The sequence below is a fragment of the Zeus faber genome (genome assembly GCF_960531495.2).
Source record: "Zeus faber genome assembly, chromosome: 17".
NCBI classification, from domain to species: domain Eukaryota; kingdom Metazoa; phylum Chordata; class Actinopteri; order Zeiformes; family Zeidae; genus Zeus; species Zeus faber.
In genome coordinates, this window is record NC_137204.1 from 16,557,930 (window position 1) to 16,574,181 (window position 16,252).

The following is a 16,252-nucleotide window of genomic DNA, read 5'->3' on the forward strand; positions in this document are numbered from 1 at the left end:
GAGTCTGAAAAAAATACATTAAGTATAGCTAAATATTCAACTACATATACAAAATAATCAAAAAAGCCAACTATAAAAAAATAGCCAAATAAAAAACAAGAATATTTTCATTATATATTTTATTATAATTATAATTATAATAATAATAATAATAATAATAATTATTATTATTATTATTATTATTATTATTATTATTAATACTAGTACTACTAATGAAAATAATAATAATAATAATAATAATAATAATAATAATAATAATAATAATAAAATATTGTTATTATTATTGGTAATTTTAATATTGTTATTATTATTATTATTATTATTATTATTATTATTATTATTATTATTATAGAACTCTCAAATAATACATCAATAAAACCGATGTCAGCATCCCAGCTATGCCTGTTTCCTAGGTACTATTTTTAATTCATTAGTTCACTTTGAATAAAATGAATTTCATTAGTGTGTTTGCACATTCAGGTCAAAAAATGTTTTGTTGTTTTAAATCCCCACATGTAGCTGCCGTATTCCCTAAGCTCTCTAAGGAATGCAGCAAAGAAGATGTTCACACTGTCACCTCGCAAGAAATATCACGCGCACGCACACACACACACACACACACACACACACACACACACACACACACACACACGTATTTTGAGAAAGAAATAGTGGCATGGCTGAGACAGCTAATTTTCTTTCTCTGCCGCCAGTGGAGATGTTTTTATAATCAGCACTGCTCAGGCCGTCGGGGACAGATTCATGTAAATTGGGCTGTGTGTCTGCTTGTGCCGCAAGAAATCTCAAGGTAAAGTGGGCGAGATAATGATGCGTAATGCGACCCTGCAGGATGCCACTTTGATGAGATCAGGCTGTGAGATTGTTTATATACGTATATATATGTATATATATATATATATATATAAAAAGACAAAGTAAAAAACAATCCAACCCTTGAATGGCAGTGGGATGCCAAATGTGGATTCCCAGACCATTCACAACCTAAATGGAATAAAATCTTAGTTTTTTATTTTTTAACTCTGTCGTAAAACAGAACCCAACGCATTTTTGGAAAGGTCTTGTCTTGCAGGTTGACATATGTACGTTTGAGGGATTACAGTGGACCCTAATCTGCAATATTGAGCTTTGAACCCCGACCCGAGGTCACCTTTGAAGCCCTATATCTCAGTAATTAAAAGAGCTACCAACATAAGGTCAACTGTTTTGGACGCCTCAGGACATGTACTTTTCGAGGGCTGGTGGTGTCAATACTACCACTTACAATGGCCTAACATATAATTCAGGGAATTGCAAATTACATAAGTCAATTCTGTCATCTCTGGTATATTCCCCGACCAAATTAACCCCTAGTAACACATGCATGTCGTTTTTCACCCATGCCTTCTTTCATTTTAGGTTTATAATAATATCACTACTTTAACCACAAGGCAATTGCATCAAGATGCATAACAAAATGGCACCGAATTGTGGTTTTTCTAGTTTCTAGAGTTAAGGTTTAGGGTAAGGCTTTCAAACATTTATAAATAATTTCTTAAATAAAAAGCAATGTATATAATAATATTTTTTTCCTATCGCAGAAATCACAACTCTGTATGATATTAACCTTGCTTTAAGAAAAACATGTCATGGACACTACATTTCCCAAAATCCTAAGTGTAACAGCAATGTCTCTGATTGGTTGAGCACGCTGTTACCATGGAAATGTTTACCGCACTGGCTGATGGGTAGACACGCTCGCAAATACTGACATTTATATCCAGTTTAATTGTATCTATCAATGAAATCCATAGTGAGGGTATGATCCTATACCCTTATTCCCGCGTGAGATGAGGTTTCTGAGCTCCACTGCTGCCAAATTAGATGGAACCACTTTTTTGTATTTTGTATTATTCCTATTATTCCACAAATCATCTAATTTGTTCCTTCCTATTATCTAACAGATGATATGTCACATATTCTCCACGAAACCTTGCTAACGGGGGTAAATTCAAATGGAAACACTACTTCAATGACAACAAAAAGTGGCTTTTCCTCGGGTGGACACACACAGACACACACACACACACACACACACACACACACACACACACACAAACACACACACACACACACACACGCACACACACAATTGGAATAAGTCAACAAACCTGCAGCAAATGCGATAATACCCATGCCAAGAGTAGTGTGTGAGATTATCAGATTTGCAGGAGCTACCAAATCTCTCTCTCTCTCTCGCTCGCTCTCTCTCTCTCTCTCTCTCTCTCTCTCTCTCACTCTCTCTCTCTCTCGCTCTCTCTCTCTCTCTCTCGCTCTCTCTCTCTCTCTCCTCTGCTGTATCAATTCATTTTTAAGCACATCCTCTCGATCGGCACAGCAGACATATGTGTCGGCCATATGCACCGGTGCCCTGTGCCCCCAGATCAGGAGGAGCGGCAGATGGAGGCTGCGATGTGTTCAGCTCCTCTTCCCACTGCAACAACCACTCCATAAATAATAAATGGAAAAATAAGAAGAAAAAACGTCAACTTGTTGTTATTTATTTACTGTTCAAGTGAGTGTGGAGGTGGGCCGGTCAGTCCACATTCATATGCAATATATTGAGTGCACTCTGCGTATGAAACGGTAATGGACTGTTGTACACCGCACGCGCGTGTGTGTGTGTGTGTCTATATTGTCTATGTATATGTGTATGTGTCTAGAATTTTTACAATTTTGTTCGGTGTAGCAATTTATAAAATAAATCAATATACGTATATTAATTATTTACACAGTATGTTTACTTTGTAATGTGGTATTTTGCTCCTCATGCAGCATTATTTCAAATGAATCTGTAAAAAGTCTATTTAGCTACTTGCTACTGAAATGCAGTATTAACATAAAGGTGTAATTCTATGTCCTGCCAGCCTGTGCAGGAGGAGAGATGAGTGTAATCAAACAGGGATCAGCAGAGGAACAAAAGCCACCATGTGATTCTGGTGGGTGCGGCACACACGCTGATCCAGAACAACCCACCCACGCCTGAAAAAACCCTGAGGGTCTTGTTTGCGGCGGAGTGGACCCAGCCATCACTTCTTCCTTTATTTATTGTTTATTTTTGGATTTATTTATTGATTCACCAGTTATTTATCATTTATATTATTTATATTATTTATTTATTTATATTTATTTTATTTTATTTTATTTTATATCTATGTATCTATCATGTATCTATTGATTTTTCTTAACTTACCTTTAAATACCTACTTCAATGGGTCTGCATGCAAAATATTATTTTCACAAAATCACAATGAAAATAAATACATAACTGAACATAATAACTATTTATTTTTGTATCTCAATAAATTGTTCTCAAAACATCTTTGTTTAATTGTTGTTTTTTTTTTGCAAAAACCTCAACTATCACAGATTTCACATAACTATTACATTTACTCTTTCAATTGTTAGTAAATCAACAGCAATTTAACCAATTTATTTCGGCTGACCTTCTTTATTCATCAGCCACGAGGCGAAACGACTGATTATTTGTACAGAATGCCATTCAACTTGTCTGCATAAATGTTTTTCAATTAAAAGTTTTTTACCAGGTTGAAATTCTCGCCTTGTTTGAGGATTTTTAATTATACTAGTACATGCCCGTTCAAAATATGAGACTTTCTAAGACATGTTAATGGCACAGTTCAACAAAATGTCAATGATTCAGTCCCGCGTTCCACAATGGAAGATGAAACTGCCGGTTAGAGTCGTGCACCGGGGGAAAGACACTACCTAGAGCCCCGCCCCCCACTGGCTCGCTGTTCGCTGTTTATTGAAGGTTTATTAATATTACACGTGTCGCGTGTCCAAATTGCACCAAATTTGATACTGCACATTCTTGGGTCCCCAGCGATACACCCGCCAAGTGTGAAGTAGATCAGATGAACGGTTGTCGAGATAATCGAAGGAGATTGTAATTGAAGGACATACAGTACATATGGACAGATAGACAGACAGATTCCTGCCATTACGGTCACACTTCAGTTTATTTGGATTTTTAATATTACACACAGGCAGAGTTGAAGGTGAAAAACACATTTGGGGTTTTTTAAGAAACATTTCAAACTGACTTAGTTAAATGTACTTATGTCAACATTAAACAATGTCGATTTACAGTTTAGCTCAAACAGTTAATGTAACTTTCAAGTTCATTGGGCTTATTACGCTTTTTTTTATCTTATTTTTTAGATTTCTATTTATTGTTATCTTTATTGTAGATGATTTTTATCATCATACATATATACATACATACATATAAATGTATGTACATTTATATAATATATACATATAATATACATATATATATATATATATATATATATATATATATATATATATATAAAACTTTACTAGTTTCTTGATAAATGTATCCATCTTGTTGTAAGTGTTTAGGCTTTAGGTCATCAGGGTGTCAAGAACTCAAGGTGCAAACACCCTGTTTGTTTCTCTACGTTTTATTATTCCGCCACTTTTTGTAGTTCACCATGTTCCCATCAGTTGCTTTCTAATTTGGCACATTCATAGACTGGTCTCAAACGCCAAAATCTAAAATTGCGGCCCAATACGTCCTGCGCCACCGACAGGTCGAAGTTACACTTTCCGCATGGTCATCTCTCACACTCCGCTCATCCCACCATCACGGTCTTGGCGTCATATCATGCGTCTCGAAAGACCAAGTCGATCGCCAAGACAATATGGCTGCCACAGGACAATTAGCATTCAGGAGCCTTAAGACGGGGTTCAATTTGACCAATCTTAGTGGAATTTGGTAAATGGTAAGTCCAGGGGGTTAAGATGTGCCAGAAAATAAATAAATCGTACATTTCCGCCCACAGGGAGTGCTATAATCATGATCTGAATAACGCAACACTGAATTGGGTAAATCTCCCATGCGGTGTAAGCTACAGTCAGGTGTGTGGTGTCATATGATGCAGCACCTCATGGCAAATAGAAATTATGGAATTCTGCTTCCAACGTTTCCGCCATTTTGAATTGTATGGAAAAACCTACTTTGGACATTTGCTCCCAAGCCATTTGTCCAATTTCAACCAAACCAGGTTTATCGGCTTTTTTTTTCTACCATAATTGTTCAAAGTTACCGAAAGATTTCCGAAAAAGTCCAAACAAAATGGCCACGAGAGATAGAAACTTCTTTCGCAAAAGCGCTGCATATACAGGAAGCAGGCGTAGCGTAGTGGTAAACACTGGGTCCGATGTGAAGCAAACATGCTTTTTTAGACTCTGCGCACTATTTTACATTAGACAGATTCAGTTCACGCAGGTCAAGCAGTTTGACGGCCAGAGGTCATAGAGCGCGCAGGTAATGTTCCATGAAATCACACTTTTCACATGGCCATATCTCACATCCTGTTTGTCCTACGATCATGAATTTAGTGTCAGATGATCCAGCGTCTCATGGCCTCCAACTCTGCCAAAAATAAGACATCGCTTACCAGGGAGTTTCAGATATTCAGAATGTTATGAAAATCCCATTTTTTTGTATTTGCTCCCAGGCCGTCGGTCCAATTTTCATCAGACGTGCTCTGTTGGCTTCTTTGAACCTTCATTGTTCAAATCTATCAAAATAGTTCCCGCATTCCAAACAATACGGTCGACACGGACATAAAAGTTTGGGCAAAAAAAAACTGCTGCATAGAGGGGAAGAAGGCGTAGCTTGATCACTCTCGGTCCGATGTGAACCAAACCTGCCTTTTTAGACTGAACATACTATTTCACACTAGATACATGCAGTTTGGTTCACGCGGGCCGAGCCTTGTGACGGCCAGAGGTCATAGAGCGCGCAAGAACTGATGACGCATCAGCGGCTTTCTCAAAGGCTCATGGTCACATTCTCCAACTTGAGCACCAATTTGCGCGTTTTGCTCTCTGGTGCAACTTCTTCAGGGATGCCTTGGCTGCTGCATTGCCGGGGGTCAGGCCTTGGGTTCTCGTTTGGGCTTGACACCCGCTCAATGCTGCTTGCAGCTATTTATTTTTTGTATATTTTCAACTTTTCCAACTTCTAGTTCATTTTGAGGTTTACTGAATGTTGCCAATCTTTAATCAAATTCTTCATTTTTTTGCATATTGCCATTTCCTTTTTTATTCTAATACTCTATTATTTTTGCCTTTTTGGGGGCCTATTGATGTGAATGCAATAGGTAGGTATACACAGTAGAGTTTTAGACTATATCACACTCACTTTCTTGAAAAAGATGATTTGTAAGTTAGAATTACTGATACATTTTGTCTAATTCTAGCAAAAAACAAACAAACATGAGAGTAGATTTAGACGCTGAATTCAATTTAATTCATGCTGAGCTGATCCCTTCTGTGATTTCTTGCCGACAAGACAGTTGTGATTAAAATCCAAAACAATAACCAAAAACGGGGCGTCCCTGGCATCTCTATTTCAATAAAACCTCCCTTAAAGTCATAACGGCTGAGCTATTTGACGATATTGAGTCATTTCCGAGGTTTTTTGGCCGAGTTCTCAGTGCCAAAGCCACATGTGGCCACTGTTATGATGTTGTGTATTGATGTGTGGAATCAAAAGATGCCACTGCTGTCCAGGGTGCTTCAAACATTTTTTTTTAAATGATTTGTATTTTTTGTTATAAACAAAATAGCTCTATTCGCACATCCTAATTTGCACCGCTTCATGCACGACACAGAATTTCACGCGGGGATGTTCTCCCCAAAAAAGAATTTCACAACAGAGAATACAGAGGTTTTGAGAGGCGTATTGTAACAGCTGTGAAATTGTTCAATTTGCTTGTAAGTATTTGTAAATCAAAAATCAAGACCCTCAAAACAGGATCTTGTTTGACTAGATTTTTTTTTGGACATTTTTTGCTTTGAAACAGCTAGAAGGGAAATAACCCTTTTCATTGTTTAGATGTCAATAAAAAAAGGCATGAGTGGTTGGTGGTAAAATTAAAAGAATGAGCGTATGTAAGAAATGTGTTGTCAAATATACGCTTCGCAGAGTCTAGGACGCTGCATTCACGCTTGTAATTTATTTCCTTAGATCAGATCATATGGAATCAAGGCTGAGATGCTGGTGATGGAGTTTTGATGGGAAAGGAGCTATTAGGGGCTAACACTATCCTTAGGTGCACGTTTTATAAAGGTCCTTGGGGTGAACATCAAGAGTTTCCTGGACTAGACGGCCAATACTGATGCACTCCACACAAAAGAAAAACAAGATGAAGAAAAGCGCAGACTGTACTTTCCAAAGAGCTTTGGGTGGTGGCCAGTAGGGGTTTCAACTCTGATTAAGAAGACCGGCCCCGTGGTGGAACTGAGCTTGGACCGTCTTGACATGGTGGCAGAAGGAGCTCTGAGGTGCCAAATGATCTCAGTTTTGGATAACCTTTGTGGTCACCGCTTTAACAAGCTGACACAGCTCAGAAAAAAGGCCTTTAGCCACCGAGTCAGAGTCAGTTGCAGTAACTCTTAAAATGGCTGGCCTGGTTTCCTGGGAGCTAGGGAGAACAGCTACCCCTCAACAAACGTCGACCATTCTTCTCCTCATTCGAACGCAACGCTCCTTATGACATTGAGCATTTCTTTCTATGTGATTTTTGGTAGATTTACACATCAATTTGCTAATTTGCAATATAACACATTTCCACTTGTTTTTACAGCATAGGTCATTCCACCAAACAGCAGATATAAGATTATTTATACCATCATTTACTTTGCACATTGCCTGGTGTAGCCAATGCATGTCTCTCTCACACGGATGAAGTGAGAGCAATCCAAACGCCGAAACGTGTCCCATCCTTTGGACAGAATAAACAGCCACAAATATATAGCCTAAGTGTGCTTGTTTTTTTTTTCAAGTCCATGTATTTTCAACCAGAATCAGACCTACTGCAATATTAGATCTGGAGCTACTGAGTAGCATACGATTAATAGCCTCGTGGAGCCACTCCAATCTAGCATCAGGGCTTCTCAGTCTACAAAGATTACTGTCCAGTACGTAACAGATGCCCACCTCACTGCCAGAGCATCATCCCTCTCCTCGATCCTCCTGCTGCTGCATTTAATAGGGTTAACCACCAGATCCTTTTCTAATCACTCTCCGAGCTTGGCATTTCAGGTTCTACACTCTCCTTGTTTGTGTCCTGCCTCACCGATCGCTTGTACCAGGTCACACGGCAAAGAGAGAGTGGCAGGTAATAAGCTCTCAAGACCGGTCCCTCGGGGGCTCGGCTAATTTGCAGATGACACTCAACTATGTATCTCCTTCCCACGTTCAGACACACAAATCAATCATCACATTAATATTTTCGGCTGTCTGAGCAGTCACTTTCAAGCTCGTTCTGGACGGAACAGAGCTGTTCTCCGTTTGGAAAAGACAGCCCTCAAATGTCTCTCTCCGTGATTATTGAGATTTTGAAGGACCCTGAACGACCGACGGTCCTGCTCTGTGAGCATCGCAGTGATGGTCCTCTTCTTTAGTTTTTCCCTCTGGAAAATCCTACAGACCCCCTTGTGATCTGATTGGCCACCCCTTGTGCAACCCCCCCCCCCCCAGTTTTATTGCCTCTTAGACCCCGTTTACACCAGGCATTAACATGTGTCTTTGATGATCCAATTTCAAAGACGCATGTTAATGCCTGGTGGAGGTGGTCCGGGTCAGACCACTCTGAGAGGCCACCTCTCTCTGCCCTTTTAAGCGCTGGAGACGCCGATGCAACATCGAAGGGGCCGCCTACTCGGCTGACGTCCTCCGCGTAAGTGGAAGAACGCTCTCTTTTTGTGCTCTGGTCTGGAAATTCCCCCGTTCTCCATCTTACAGAAGTGCAGGATTTATTATTTACAAGTAAAGTATTGACACAAAACATGCAGTTATTTTTACTAAATTAAGTCCCACGGCGATGGAAAGCAACGGGGGGCACGTGTGTGACGCCGCTCGGGACACATTGGCTTTTTGTTTCGTTCATTCCATTCCGCAGCGATTGGGACAGTCCCTTCACTCAGTTGTGTTTAAAAACTTTGTTTCATACAAGTAGGACACTAACGGGAACAAATAGATCTAATAAAAAAAACACAGGAAAAGCAGACATGTGTGACACGTGTGCAGAAACGCTGTCTGGATGAGAGAAAAAAATAATACTTTTTCATTACATTTTTCAAACACACAAATTTTTCATTATCCATACAAGTCAGGAAACGTGTACTTTTTCATATTTATTGGATAATGCGAATTCGCATCCCATTGGCTGATTTATTAAATGACATTTTTACTTCAGTTATAGCTTCCATGAGGTAATATGTTTGCAGTATACTGCAGATAAATAAGTTGATTACTGATTAAGAGTATAGAATATTGTTGTTACTGTTCTCAAATTCACTGTGAGAATGTATTGCGTGCTGCTTATTATGTGAGAACTTTTGCTTAACTACAGAGCTAAAGAGTATTGATTATCACTAGTAAAAAATATTGTAATAAATATTGCAATATAAGCAAACTGACAGTGCTGTAAATAGTGTTATTCTTGCGCAATACATTGCACCGACTTAATGGGCCTCAGGCTACTGCTGGTGATCTTATGTGATGAGGATATCGTAAACAAGGGGACCATGCCCATTACAATTTGAATAATGACAGTGCAAAACGAAAAGGTCATATGCACCTTCCTTACAAGCTCAAAGAGTTGATGTACTGTAGCCAACAAAAACGCAATGAAGACATAAATACACTGTGTAACTGTACAATTCAAGACATCGAATTGTTTCCACTTATTAGTCTCAATATTGAAGGGAGAGGTCAGTGTCCCTCCCCCAATTTAACTGTTGTCTCCCCCTGTGCCCCCCACCTGAAAATAATCGGGCTCAGCCCCTGTACTGAAGAGCACTTGTCCCGTGCCTTCAATACTGCAACTGTCTTTTGGTAAAGCTACGCGCATCGTGTTTGTTCTTCAACCAACCTCGTCCCTCCCAGGTCATCTCCTTCTTCCGGGCTCTTTGCTTTCTTCCGATCTCCACTTCAATCAAATTTATAGACATCGGTACTCACCTACGGGGTGCTACCTGGAACCACCCCTCCACACCGACAATTAATGAGGACACGAGCTCCGGCTCGATCATTCAGGGATGAGCAATCACTCGTCCCAGTTACAATTCCCCTCTTCTCCTTAAACAGCGAAGATAGAACTATTTTCCACTGTCCTATCTCTCTCCAGATAGACTCCTCTTCCATTTGTTCACTCTACCTTGCGTTGAGCCAACCCCTTTCCGCTCCTTGTGTGTTTTACATAAAGTGCCTAAACTCTCAAATATGCATGTGAAGCTGACATGCACGTTTTGATTCCATACTGTATAATAACACATGAATTTACTGCAAAGCATGCAACATTCCTCGGAATTATCCTCGACGTGCTTTCGTCATGATTCTGTGCTGTGCATTAACGTGCAGACGACACTGCGCTGCGTATTTCCTTCCCCCGATTCGGACAAATAAATCAAGAGTCGCCGTACGCCTCAATCCCATTAATGCTTGTGTCGGAGATTCGTGCAATATGCCACTGCACACAATCATCTATGTTTCCATTTTCTCCATCTATGCTTAAAAGTCTAGGGAGAAAGTGCAAATGCCTTTTTGAGAGGGAGGCAAAACTTTTCTCGGGTGAACACAAATGTGTTCTCAAGGGAGCATATTGCTTTTTTTTTCCAGGGAATGCTTCACGGGACAGGGGATTTTTTTTTTCTACATTTCCTATTATGGTGTTACACAAAAACAAATAACTGTTATTACGCGACGGCAGAAACGCATTTGATCACATGACTTGCCATTTAACATAATGGGTCGCTAGAAATGAGCAGACATTTAGTGTAATACAACGTGCGACGTTATTTACAAAAGTGTAAAAACATTCCTGAGACGTCGCTGATTGAATTTGTGCCACGGCGTTCTCTCTCCAACACGTCGGATGGGCTTAGATAGTGACACAGCATAGAGGCCTCGGCAGACAAAGCTGGCACGCTGATAGAGTCGCGGGAGACTTTGATCTGATAATCACGAATCCCAAAAGAGTCATTTTGTGAAGTCGTTTTTTGCCTTTCCACAAAGCAGCGACGTGGCCCCCTTTCATTTCGCTCACTCCGCGCCCTCACTCAGATCAATGACACAATGCGGGGCGATATGAAAATGCTTTGGACTGGATGTTTTCAGAATTGCAAAAGGGTGTGTTTCCTTTAGATATGAGGGGAAAATAGAAGTGAAAACAGCCAAACAAACAAGATCTTTTTTTTTTTTTATTTTTTTTTTACGTGTGTTGCTGAAAATGATGTTTACCTCGGATATTGAATGTTTGCAAATTATCCTGTTTCAAACACCTAGCACAAACTACTAGTATTGACTTAGATGTAGCATATATGATACGATGCAATGTCTATGCTGGTTAGCGATTTGTTTGCAAGAGGGGGACAACAGGTCAATACCAAATAATCAGGATTGCTCCCCACAGCATAAGATTGAATGACCTCAGAGGGCAAGACATCTCCAGTTTTTGTATTTTTTTATCTATGTTTTTTATTGCATGGTGGCCCCCTGCACCTTTATCCGAAACCTTAATACTCATATCTCATGCTTCCAGAGTTATATGCAGCAGCCTTAAGGAAAAAAAAAAATAAAATAGTATCTAGGCCTTTTATAATCATCAGGCGGCAAAAGCTTGCCCATAAATCAAAGGGGGTGAGAGATACAATTGAATTCCCGGATGATTTCGAACCACCACCGAGACCCTTTAAACACATTATGGAATGAATCTGAATGCCATGCAGTGGAACCCTGTGCACAACGTCTGAGGGATGTTATTTTGGCCGGCCTGAGTTGGCTGTTTAGCCGGTGCTGTTTTATTTATTAGCTTTCCTTTGGTCTGGCTGCCAGCAGGATTTCCAAACACAGCGGGAAAACAGAGGCGTAAATCTTTTGGCTACTTGAAAAAAAAAGAAGGTGATTCGGTGGAACTGAACAAAATAATTAATATCTTTCGCACAGGGGGAAAAGAAGGTATAAGCACCTAGGTGGTTTTTCCACATGTATAGGTTTATATAAATAAATTTTTAGTTGTACAAGTAGTAGGAGCAGTGGCAGCAGCAGAAGCGGTGGAAGTATTAGTATCATTATTAATAAGCATACTTAATTTTCAAAAGCTTATTTTCCCAAAGGACATGTCCTAATTACAAATCTGCCGCAACCCTAGTTTGATACAGGGAGATATAAAGAGGTGTTGTTGAAGAGCAATATTCCATACAATAAGGGGAAATCTAGCAGATCATTCCTGGTTATTGTAAGTTATATACTGTAACATTCAATTGACAACTTTATGATTCTCAAACATTCTATTTGTTTAAAAAATCAAAGTGTGCATATTGTTAATTTTATAAAATAAATGACGTTGTTCGAGCCCCATCCAAGATAACTACTGGACAAGACTCAAAATGTGACTATATATATAAACTCTGCAAAATAGCCTGACATAGTTCATACTATTGACTATGGTCAAAAATGGGAAAGAGAGAGACACATAGCGATAAATAGAGAGAAGGAAAATAGGCTGTGTAGCTGAGGTTATACAGAGGTAACGTTGAGACAAGATCAAAAGAAGCAACTTGGTTTTATCTTGACGCGAGAGGGCTTAGTTTAGGGATTTTTGACTTTCCTTCGCCAACTATTGCATGGCAGCCACAAGGTGCATTCCCTGCTTTGGTTCTGAGAAAAAGAGTTGTATTATTTTCTAAAGCTGATATCCAAACAGATGGAGAGTGATTAAAGGGGGAGAGAGAGAGAGAGTGGGAGAGAGAGGGAGAGGAGGAGAGGAGAAGAGAAGAGAAGAGAAAAATAGAGTGAGGTATTGAGGAAGAGTAAGCTCAGCTTTTGAGAATTTAGGCCATTCCAAAACGGGAAGGTATTCTGGAGGGAAAATTCTAATTTTCTATTATTTTATTGGACTTTAGCGGTCTTTAGGCCGGCTGTTTTTATTCCAATGTAAGAAGCACAGTCGAGCCCAACGCTACAGGTTTAGTCTCCATTAATTTAAACATATTAAACAGCTTGTAGGAAAGTTAGATTACAGATTATGATAAATCCTTATTTACCATTATTGCATATGTGTTATGTATACAACTTAATTACATCCACTTTGGGGGTAATACTCCTATACTTATTTTGCTTCATTTAGAACACACAATTGTGCCGATTGTTGTAATAATGCCCCAATTTCAGGATTATGGTATACTGAAAACTACTGAAGTCTATAAAAAATGTAGAAATAGATGATTTAGTTAAATCCATTACAACTAGATACTAATAAGTATGTTCAAATAAGTAACAGTAGAAACGTATATTTAAATGTCATAATTTTTATGAGTTATTGAGTCATCACGTCATCCCTTTTGACACATTTTCTTGATTTTGTGGGATTTATATGAGTTACTGAAACGTTTTCATATTTGAACCACTAATTTAAAGAAGTTTCTGAAGTATTTTCTCATTTTAACCTATTAAGTTGTTTTAATGTGATAAGACATGCAAAACAATTTTACTGACTTCCCATCAAAGCAGTCAATATTGATTATAATGTAATATCTGAAGATAAAAACATCCGCGCATATGTTTTAAATACTTATACATGCAAAGTACTTGCATCCAACGTTATTAAGGGATTTAATATCTGGTTCACTGTTTGGAGACATGCCCAGAAACCAGCTCAAACAGTTTTCACATTTTAAAGGGACATTATATTTCCACGACGACAGAGAAAAAATAAGGCAAAATTGCATGCAACTAAAAATATCAGTCGCATTTGAGCGACTGGGAAAAAAGCTGGCCCAATCAAGTTAATTATTGACTGCTTGTTTTGTTTGAAATGAAGAAATCAATGCAATTCCATGATAAACCCTCTTCATTAACTGTTGACTAACAAATAAACCAAGGCTATAAACAGCATGACTGAATGATATCGAAATATCTTTCCTCAAACTGGCCTGAAGGAGTTGATAATGTCCGCTGTCTTTGGTTGGGGCATATAGCTTACAATGGTGCCTATGGTTCACATATGGGATATTTTCCCAAAGAAATCTATATTAATAAAGCAAATGGAAAATAATCAATAGATCTAGTAACAGGCTTAGTATGAAATTGTGACGCTGAGGGATAAAAGAGATAAAAGACAACTCCACTAAAATGAGGGAAAATTTTCCTGTAAAAGTCAAGTTGAAGAACAGATTGAAATGCAGGCCTTGACTCTGCCAGCCTCTTTGCCTGGGGCAGGTGGTTCCAGAGCCCTGGGGCCCTGATAAAAAAGGTTCTGAGACCCTTAGTTTTAAGCCTGGACTCTGGACCAGACAAGTGGCCTCTGGCCTGGATCTCATTTTGGGTTAAGTCCGAAATATAGCTAGTCCAAACAAGGAAAATTGTCCCTGTGTCGTAAAATCGTACATTGAGAACATACCTTGGTTTTGTGGTATTTCTAAATTCATAAAACAACATTTGGTCAGCTTTGTCGTATGATGCTCACAAATTGGCACCAAAAAGGACACCAAAATTCCTCACGGTAGGATCACCAAGAACATGCACACATCACCGTCGTCTGACCAGCAATGGACACCTGGTACCAGGTCCCCGGGCGCGTCGACGAACACATGTGCATGTGTGTGTGTGTGTGTATATATATATATATATATATATATATATATATATATATATATATATATATATGCATGTGTTGTAGTGAGTGAGTGAGTGTACAAACATTTTTAAAACATGTTCAAGGAACAATTTGTATTTGTGAAGTGATTCACTAACTACACTAACTTTTCACTATCAACATTCATCCAAGTCAATTTGAGATCATCGTCGTGATTTGTGAATCAGTGAATTCTGTCAAGTGTTTTCCACTCATTTCAATGATTTCCGGTGTATCTCCTCAATACAACTTGTTTTCAGGAGCCTCATTTGATAATAAAATATTCCAGAATTTACATTAAAGAAACGTTCCTGCTTCACAAATGCAGCCAGCAGCGCATTTTTTGAGATGTTACCCAATGTTATCAACTGTTAACTGGAGTATTCTGTTGAATGCAAATAATTTGCGATATAACGCTTTACACAATGCCGGTGTTCTGGCTAATTGTAATTGGCTAATATAATAAACTTGATAGAAGGTGACGTTAATTCACTTTCATCTTCAGAATTTGATTGGGCATAGTGCGGAGGAACACGTGAGTGCATTTGGATGTAATTAACAACGTAATGTGAGTAATGTGATGAGTTGTTGTGATGTAACCACTCATTGTGAGTCTTTGTCACAGCTCGGCATCTGAACTAATTGGGCATCCAAGCTAAATTTGGAGAGTCAGTATTTCCTTTTGAGTGGAAACACCTGTTGATCAGATACGACTAAATATCTACTTTGAGAATTTAATATTTATCTAGAGTGAAGCTGTAAAATAAATGTTCCTATTTTTTTCCCCATTACTTAATCCCTTTCAGTACATCGCAACGATTATCTGTACATCTTTAAGATGAGATAAAATAAGATTTACTAAGAACTTTATCGATCCTCCGTAGGGGAAATTCAGGCATTGCAGCAGCTCAGTGGGGAACATGAAGTATAGACAGATAGATAGGCAGACAGACAGACAGACAGACAGACAGACAGACAGACAGACAGACAGACAGATAGATAGATAGATAGATAGATAGATAGATAGATAGATAGATAGATAGATAGATAGATAGATAGATAGATAGATAGATAGATAGATAGATAGATAGATAGATAGATAGATAGATAGATAGATAGATCTGCAGCATGGTTATTAATAATTGCTATGATTGTTATGAAAGTAACAAGGTGACAATTTCTTGATATCGATTGTTTTTTTTCGTTTTTTTTCTTTACTGATATTTTATTGAAGCAATCATAACTCCCCCCCCTCCCCCCTTGGAGTGAACTCTAATTTACAACATGCCAATCTGCATATTACACCACAGCAACGCAAGGTCAGAGCGTCCATGCGATAAAAATGAAACTAATGCTGCTGCCACCGCCCCAGATGCCGCGTCTGCTGAGGTCCATCCATTCACTACTCAACCAGGTTTTCGATCATAAGTAAAGCAGCGTCATAGTGACTCCATATCTGGAACTGTGTGTTGGGTGAAATTCAGCTCAACGCCATC

General features: G+C 38.8%; 1 protein-coding gene across 1 annotated transcript in view; it reads right to left on the reverse strand.

The window, feature by feature from the left end:
- The window catches only part of brinp1 (bone morphogenetic protein/retinoic acid inducible neural-specific 1), a gene marked incomplete at its 5' end in the record, with an annotated part of 86,581 nt that overhangs the window by 58,490 nt on the left and 11,839 nt on the right, over positions 1–16,252 (reverse strand). The gene's annotated exons all lie outside the window — the stretch shown is intronic.